This window comes from Macaca thibetana, chromosome 1 (genome assembly GCF_024542745.1).
Source record: "Macaca thibetana thibetana isolate TM-01 chromosome 1, ASM2454274v1, whole genome shotgun sequence".
Taxonomy (NCBI): domain Eukaryota; kingdom Metazoa; phylum Chordata; class Mammalia; order Primates; family Cercopithecidae; genus Macaca; species Macaca thibetana.
The window spans coordinates 113866014-113873531 of NC_065578.1; the positions used below are offsets into that span (position 1 = coordinate 113866014).

At 45.5% G+C, this 7518-nt stretch overlaps 1 pseudogene; it reads left to right on the forward strand.

Annotated features, from left to right (window-relative positions):
- Window positions 1-2388: 2388 nt before the first annotated feature.
- Window positions 2389-4320, forward strand: LOC126951332 (pyruvate kinase PKM-like; annotated as a pseudogene).
- Window positions 4321-7518: the final 3198 nt, after the last annotated feature.

Here is a 7518-nt window from a genome sequence, read left to right on the forward strand (position 1 = left end):
AGGCAGAGCTTGCAGTGAGCCAAGATTGCGCCACTGCACTCTAGCCTAAAGAAAGAGCAATTCTTTGGCCTATCATATTCTACCACAATTCCCATAACCCCTAACATTCAACTTACTCAGATTTTTCTTTTGGAACTTGCTTTGCATTTCTAAACAAAGTTTTAAAACTCTTACTTCTTGATTTTTCAATTTTAGATGTTTTCTGTTGGCTAGAGAGGGAGATTTATTGTGAAGCTAATAAAGCTTAAGTTTCAGAGTCCCTCATTTTCATGGGCCTTCTCCAAGGCCCTATTCTTAACCATTGAATTTGGAATTTTATTTTCTTACATAGCATTCAGCTTGGTGCTGTGGCTCACGCTTGCAATCCCAGCACTTTGAGAGGCCGAGGCAGGAGGATCCCTTTAGCCCAGGAATTCAAGACCAACTTGGGGAACATATTGAGAACGCTGTCTCTACCAAAAATAAAAAATAAAAAAAAATTAGCCAAACATGGTGGTGTGTGTCTGTGGTCCCAGCTCAGCAGGCTGAGGCAGGAGGATCATGCCATTGCACTCCAACCTAGGTGAAAGAGTGAGACTGTCTTAAAAAATACATTTAAAAAAAATTTGGCCGGGCACAGTGGCTCATACCTGTAATCCCAGCACTCTGGGAGGCCAAGGCAGGAGGATCATGAGGTCAGGAGATCAAGACTATCCTGCCTAACATGGTGAAACCCAATCTCTACTAAAAATACAAAAAATTAGCCCGGCGTGGTGGTGTGTGCCTGTAGTCCCAGCTACTTGGGAAGCTGAGGCAGGAGAATCGCTTGAACCCAGGAGGCGGAGGTTGCAGTGAGCTGAGATCAGGCCATTGCACTCCAGCCTGGGTGACAGAGCGAGACTCCGCCTCAAAAAAAAAATTATCTTAAAGAGCATCCTCCAAATCATGTATGCTTCTGGCCCTACAAGCCCTGAATCCACCCTTGATTTACTACTTTGGATGATGAGGGTTTAGCTAACTTAGATCGTAGCCCTTGCAACACACACCAATACACAAACATTTCCCCTTCCCAGTTTCCCAAAATGTAGTCAAGCTATTAATTTTTAGTTAGTTTATCATGTTTTAACCTCTAAGGGCCCTTTATTGTTATCTTTTTTTTTTTTTTTTTGAGAAAGAGTCTGGCTCTGTCGCCCAGGCTGGAGTACAGTGGTGTGATCTCAGCTCACTGCAAGCTCTGCCTCCCAGGTTCACGCCATTCTCCTGCCTCAGCCTCCCAAGTAGCTGGGACTACAGGCGCCCGCCGCCACGCCCGGCTAATTTTTTGTATTTTTAATAGAGACGGGGTTTCCCCGTGTTAGCCAGGATGGTCTCGATCTCCTGACCTCGTGATCCACCCGCCTCTGCTTCCCAAAGTTCTGGGATTACAGGCGTGAGCCACAGCGCCCGGCCTTTTGTTATCTTTTCTGCATTAGCCTGTTCTTTGTCTTATGGATCCTATATTTGATCTCTCCAGCAATATTGTAGGGGTTGTCTTATTTTGTTTGTTGGTTGGTTTTTTAGTTTAGTTTTATTTTCTCAATTGCCTGTTTCCTTTTAAGTTCCTTTTCCCTCATGGTTTATTTTGGCCTCTCTCTTATATTGGAGACTTTCCTAAAAGGGGTGGTCATCCAACCATATTTAAGAATGAGGCACCAAAGCTGGACATAGTGGCGCATGCCTGTAGTTCTTGCTACTTGAGAGACTAAGGTGGGAGGTTCGCTTGAGCCCAGGAGTTGAAGGCTGTAGCGAGCTATGATTGCACCACTGCATTCCAGTGACAGAGCCAGATCCTGTCTCTAAAAAAAAAAAAAAAAAAAAAAAAAAAAGTAATAAAATAAATTAATTTAAAAATAAGAATGAGGCACTTAAAAGCTAATCAGAAGCTCAAGTTGGGAAGTTTTCTAAATGGTGAGTGTGGTAGGAAACCCGAAAGGTAGCACCCAGTGATCCTCACCTCCTGGTATTCATGCTTGTGCAACAAAAGTATTAACCTTGCCCCAGGAAGTATCTGGCCTTTACTCTCACTTTCTGGGAGGTAATCTCTAAACTGTTGGAATGTTCTTTGTTTACCTGGGGGCCTTGGGCCATGCCAGATGGTCTGTGCTAACAATGTGATATATGGTAGGGGTTCTGAACTATGCATTGTCAGCTCAACCTCAGGAGGGGGTTGGACATGAAGGCCAGCCACACAGGCAGTCAGCCATGTCTACGTGACTAATAAAAATGCTGGACACCAAGGCTTGGAGGTGCTTCCCTGGCTGGGAATATTGCATGTGTATTATCACACATTGTTACTGTGAGAAGTAAGAATTGTCTGCATAACGCCACTGGGAGAGGACAACTAGATGCTCTGCATTTAAAACTCTCCTGGGGCACAGCAGCTGCACGTCCCGGGGCTCCTGACCTCTTCGCCTTTGCAGTGTAGCCCAAGTCGGTCAGCACCGGAGGACCTCAGCAGCCATGTCGAAGCCCCATAGAGAAGCCGGGACTGCCTTCACTCAGACCCAGCAGCTACATGCCATGTAGCTGACACATTCCTGGAACACATGTGCCGCCTGGACATTCACACACCACCCATCACGGCCTGGAACACTGGCATCATCTGTACCAATAGCCCAGCTTCCCGATCGGTGGAGAAGTTGAAGGAGATGATTAAGTCTGGAATGAATGTGGCTTGTCTGAACTTCTCTCATGGAACTCATGAGTACCACGTGGAGACCATCAAGAATGTGCGCACAGTCACGGAAATTTTTGCTTCTGACCCCATCCTCTACCGGCCCGTTGCTTTGGCTCTGGATACTAAAGGACCTGAGATCCGAACGGGGCTCATCAAGGACAGCAGCACCGTGGAGGTGGGGCTGAAGATGGGAGCCACTCTCAAAATCATGCTGGATAATGCCTACATGAAAAAGTGTGATGAGAACATCCTGTGGCTGGACTACAAGAACATCTGCAAGGTGACGGAAGTGGGCAGCAAGATGTACGTGGATGATGGGCTTATTTCTCTCCAGGTAAAGCAGAAAGGTGCTGACTTCCTGGTGACGGAGGTGGAAGATGGTGGTTCCTTGGGCAGCAAGAAGGGTGTGAACCTTCCTGGGGCTGCTGTGGACCTGCCTGCTGTGTCAGAAGAAGACATCCAGGACCCGAAGTTTGGGGTCGAGCAGGATGTCAATATGGTGTTTACGTCGTTCATCCACAAGGCATCTGATGTCCATGAAGTTAGGAAGGCCCTGGGAGAGAAGGGAAAGAACATTAAGGTAATCAGCAAAATTGAGAATCATTCTGAGGTTTGATGAAATCCTAGAGGCCAGTGATGGGATCATGGTGGCTGGCGGTGATCTAGGCATTGAGATTCCTGCAGAGAAGGTCTTTCTTGCTCAGAAGATGATGATTGGGTGGTGCAGCCGAGCTGGGAAGTCTGTCATTAACAGTGATGTGGCCAATGCAGTCCTGAATGCAGCCAACTGCATCATGCTGTCTGGAGAAACAGCCAAAGGGGACTATCTGGAGGCTGGGCGCAAGCAGCACCTGATTGCCCATGAGGCAGAGGCCGCCATCTACCACTTGCAATTATTTGAGGAACTCTCCCCGCCTGACGACCATTACCAGCGACCCCACGGAAGCCACCACCGTGGGTGCCAACGAGACCTCCTTCAAGTGCTGCAATGGGGCCATAATCGTCCTCACCAAGTCTGGCAGGTCTGCTCACCAGGTGGCCAGATACCGCCCACGTGCCCCCATCATTGCTGTGACACAGAATCCCCAGACAGCTGGTCAGGCCCACCTGCACCGTGGCATCTTCCCTGTGCTGTGCCAGGACCCAGTCCAGGAGGCCGGGGCTAAGGATGTGGACCGCTGGGTGAACTTGGCCATGAATGTTGACAACGCCGGAAGCTTCTTTAAGAAGGGAGATGTGGGCCAGGCGCGGTGGCTCACGCCTGTAATTCCAGCACTTTGGGAGGCCGAGGCGTGCGGATCATGAGATCAGGAGATCGAGACCATCCTGGCTAACATGGTGAAAGTCCGTCTCTACTAAAAATACAAAAAATGAGCCGGGCGTGGCAGCGTGCGCCTGTAGTCCCAGCTACGCGGGAGGCTGAGGCAGGAGAATGGCGTGAACCCGGGAGGCGGAGCTTGCAGTGAGCCGAGATCGCGCCGCCGCACTCCAGCCTGGGCAACAGAGCGAGACTCTGCCTCAAAAAAAAAAAAAAAAGGAAGGAGTGAGATGTGGCCATTGCGCTGATTGGGTGGCGCCCTGGCTCTGGCTTCACCAACACCGTGCGTGTTGTTTCTGTGTGGTGATAGACCTCAGAGCCCCTCCTCCAGCCCATTCCACCTCCTTTCTCCAAACCATCCATTAGGCCAGCAACGCTTGTAGAGCTCACCCTGGGCTGTAATGTGGCACTGGTGGGCTGGGACACCAGAGGAGAAGATAAACGCCTTGCTGAAACATGGCTGTGTTTACAGCCTGCTCTGGTGGGACAGCCCAGAGCCTGGCTGCCCATCATATGGCCCCACCCAATCAAGGGAAGAAGGAGGAATGCCCTACTGGAAGCCCCGGGAGCCAGATGGCAAGGGGGTCACAGCTTCTTTTCCTGTGTGAACTCTGTTCAATTCCTTTAGAAAACAGATGCCCAGAGGACTCCCACCGCTGGCCTGGGGTCAGGAAACAGCCAGTGAGAGTTAGGGGCCTTAGGGTATGGGGCAATTGTTCCATTTAAGCCGACTCTGGCCCTGGCCCTTACTTGCTTCCCCTAACCCCGGGCCTCCCCAATTTGCACCTGTCCCTGCCCTCCACTAAGCTGTCCTGCAGCAAACACTCCACCCTCCACCTTCCATTTTCCCCAACTACTGCAGCGCCTCCGGGCCTGTTGCTATAGAGCCTACCTGTATGTCAATAAACAACAGCTGAAGTAAAAAAAAAAAAAAAAAAAAAAAAAAAAACAACTCTTCTGGACACTGTCCCATGTGCCTCTTCAGTGAGTTATGTGAGTCCTTCTAACAGATTGTCACACATGACAGTGTCTCAGGGACCCCAGGCTTGCAGTTGAGGTCAGAAATCATGGTGGTCTTGGGGATTCCCAATATTCGCAATACCTTTATGTAGTCATGTCTCCTTTAGTATGGGCTGGAGTTAGGGACTTGCTTCTATCAAATAAAATGTGACAGAAGTGACAGGATGTCCATTTTAAGATTAGTTTATAAATAAGCTTAGTCTTCCATCGTGGGTGCTCTCTTTTGTGTTGCTTACCCTGGGAGATGACAGCATTCATGTCCTGAGGTGGCCCTGTGAAGATACCCACTCATCCTGTGACCAATAACCACATAATTGAGGTTGGAAGCGGATCTTTACCCCAGTTGAATCTTCGCATGAGACTGCAGCCCTGGCTGATAACTTGATTGTAATCTCATGAGAGACCTTGAGCCAGAGGTGCCCAGCTAAACCATGCCTTGATTCTTGACCTGGACAAACTGTAAGATAATAAATGTTTGTTGTTTTAAGCCACTATATTTGGGGTAATTTGTTAGGCACTGGGCTACAATATAAGGTGATCTGGTAGACCTATGTATTGGGTATCCACAAATGTTTTTGTCTGGAGGTCTTTTTTTCTAGAGTGATTCAATTTATTCAGAAAAGAACTTTCCAGTCTCTCAGGCAGCATATACCTGGCTGCATGAGTTCAGGGTCCAGAGCTGGAGAAAAGAACCAAACTTTGACACATTCTCTTCTTTTTAGCCCCTGTACAAACTCCCGTCATCTGGTGCACCTGATGTGCCTAAGTCTGGAGCCCTTCCTGGATCATTTATCTGGAGAGGTTTTTGCCTGGTTATGCCCAGCTGGAAAAGGGACCTGATGAGTCTAACGGCTTTGTTTATACACTTTCAACAATTTTCCTTGTTTTAAACCTAGATCCTTGTTCTTACCTTTTAAAGTAACTAGTGCTACTCACAAGAATAACTCCAGAGGATATGGATCTACCATGAAAGAGAAAGCTATAAAACTTTTAGGAGATAATAAAAAACAATACCTTTATGACCTCAGGATGGAGAAAGATTTCTTAATCTAGTTTCAAAAAGCATTAGTTATAAAGAAAAACATGATAAATTGGTTTACATTATTTAATGTAAATAAGAACTTTTGTTTATCTGAAAACATCATTAAAAGAGTACAGCCCAGGCATGGTGGCTCACGCCTGTAATCCCAGCACTTTGGGAGGCCAAGGCAGGTGGATCACTTGAGGTCAGGAGTTTGAGACCAGCCTGGCCAACATGGCGAAACCCTGTCTCTACTAAAAATACAAAAAGTAGCCAGGCATGGTGATGTGTGCCTGTAGTCCTAGCTATTCAGGAGGCTAAGGCACGAGAATCACTTGAACCTGGGAGGCAGAGGGTTCAGGTACTGAGATCATGCTAGTGCACTCCAGCCTGGGCAACATAGCAAGACTTTGCCTCAAAATAAAATAAAATAAAATATCCCTGAAAGTATAGTCTTGTAAATTGTTGTTATATTCAAACAACAGAATACTATCCTTCCAAGAAAAGGAACTAAAGATAGATGCAATATAGTGAATGACTCTTGAAACACATTTTTAAATAAAATAAATAACATATAAAAGAATAAATACAGTATGATTATATTATATAAAGTCCAAAAATAGGCAAAACTAGAAATGCATACATAGATTGTAAAACTATAAACAAAAAAAGCATGTAATTACTATAAAAGTCAGGATAGTAGCTATCTATATAGGGGAAGAGATTATGATCAGGAAGGAATGCTAGTAATGTTGTATTTCCTGACTTGGGTAGTGCTTAATACATATGTGCTTTATAATTATTGGTTATTCTGTAATTCATATTTTATGTATTTTCTGTATGTCTGTTGTAGTTAATAATTAAGAAGTTTAATTTTGCTTTTCATTGCTGTTGTTTCTGTCATTCTTCTGCTATTTAAATGCTGTTTTATTTTTCTCATGGTTATTTTTATAATGACACCTTTATATATTATCTTTCCTCTTAAGCAATATTTATTGCTTCCCTGCCATGCACAACATGAGTTGTATCCTCTTCCTCCTGTCTAACCTCCTTCTCTTTCTCCATTCAATTTTAGTAAATAACATTACCTGACTCAGGGCTTACCTTTGTACATTTATCCTTTTGCTTGACTTGCCACCCTTAAAGATACCTTTAAATTCTGAGCAATTACAGATGAAGCTTTCAAGACTTATGCTACTTCCAAATTATCTCTCCTTTCTTCCATTTATTTTTGGCAGTTCAAGTTTTCCTACATTGTCATAGTATGTAACATTCTGTCATCCTCATTCTCACCTTTACCTTTCTTATTCCTAGCCTTATTTTTGTTTTAAATCTGGAGTTAAAAACATTTGATTCTTACTCTCAGTCCTGTAGCTAAAGTTTGCTCATTTTCTCTTGGCTGGCTGTAGTTTGCCGGTAGTTTCCTCAAGAGTGTTGTTTATATAGTCAATATTCTGTGGGTTC